Source organism: Stegastes partitus, unplaced genomic scaffold (genome assembly GCF_000690725.1).
Source record: "Stegastes partitus isolate 25-593 unplaced genomic scaffold, Stegastes_partitus-1.0.2 Scaffold2054, whole genome shotgun sequence".
Classification (NCBI taxonomy): domain Eukaryota; kingdom Metazoa; phylum Chordata; class Actinopteri; family Pomacentridae; genus Stegastes; species Stegastes partitus.
In genome coordinates, this window is record NW_007579785.1 from 25,227 (window position 1) to 26,655 (window position 1,429).

The window sequence follows — 1,429 nt, forward strand, 5'->3', positions numbered from 1 at the left end:
TTTTAGTGTCTCTGTTCTGCTGTCGTGTCTTTCAGCGTCTCTTACCTTCAGCTTTTCTGCCTCTAAGTTCTGCTTTCTGTCCTCATGAAGTCGGCTGTCAGCTGGATTTTGAGAAGTTCTCCATCAATAAAGATGCTTGATGTTGTTACCGTGACGATGCAGCAACATCAGCTGGTGATCGGGTCGGTTTGTGTGAAACAGAACCAGATAAGCTCTCCTGACTGGAGCTGCTCGACTTGTTTAATCGTGTCGAAGTGAAGCCGACGGTTTGTGTCTGATGTTGTTCAAAACGCTTTCGATCGATTTGGGCCCAACAGAACCCTTCGTGTGTGAAGGTTGTGTCCAGATGAAGCCCCAGCAGCTGTTTGAAGCTTCAGACGGCAGATTAAAGTCCATCAGAACCTGCAGCAGAACTTTCTGCAGTAAAACTCTACAAGAGCAGGAATAAACGGTTCTGGTCCGAATCTGTGTCCGTTTGTCTGGAGTGACTTTAACTGGTGGACGTTTCTGCAGAACCGAGAAATAAAAACTTTACTGAAACAAACTTTACGTCCGTCGTGTGGATTTGATGTTAAAGAGTCAAACAGCAGAATGACAGAAGCACTGTTCTAACCCTTCAAACGTTCTGGAAACGTTCCTGAAACGTTCCGGAAACACCTTCTAACAGCAGCTGATTAATTAGTGAATGTGTCTGTGATGCGTTTATGTGCAAAGACATGTTGGAAATCTCAGAACCCTGAACAGAACATCTGCCCTCACGCTGCCATCCAAAGACTCACGACCCAAAGAGGAAGTTGAAAAGTAGGAACGTCGTCCAGAGAGCGAAGGCATCGTGGTGGGTCGGCAGAGACCGCTTCAGAACCGGTGATCGTTCGTCTGGAGCAGAACCACAGTTAGCCCTCCAGAACCAGGAACCAACAGAACCTGGAAGCTGCAGATGTTCAGACTCACCGTGTTGGCGCCAAGCGGCAGCGAATGAAGCTTCAGTAACAACAAACTGTTTCCTGATTGGACAGAAATCTGCTTCTTCTGGGTTTTTATGAACTTCTGATGAACAAAAGTGAAACTAAAACAACAAAAAGGTTCAAAATGTTTCGTATTTTTAAAAACTCTCAGTTCAGATGTGAAGAACTGCAAGAAACACAAGAGATGATGAATCCATGAGCAGCTCCAGAAGGTCTGACGGTCACAAAGCAGAAGAGTCTGGACATCCTCAAAGTGACTCAGTGAGAGAAGCTCCAGCCTGCCTGGAGGACTCAGTGGACTCCGGTGGTCTTTGGCTCTCTGGTGGTCTTTGTGGACTCTGGAGGTCTTTGTGGACTCCGGAGGTCTTTATGGACTCTGGAGGTCTTTGTGAACTTTGATGGTCTTTGTGGACTCTGGAGGTCTTTGGGTCTCTGGAGGTCTTTGTGGACTCTGGAGGTCTTTG

The 1,429-nt window shown here is 46.8% G+C and overlaps 1 protein-coding gene across 1 annotated transcript in view; it reads right to left on the minus strand.

Annotated features, from left to right (window-relative positions):
• The window catches only part of LOC103373746 (cGMP-dependent protein kinase 1-like), a 52,914-nt gene that overhangs the window by 5,770 nt on the left and 45,715 nt on the right, over positions 1–1,429 (minus strand). The gene's annotated exons all lie outside the window — the stretch shown is intronic.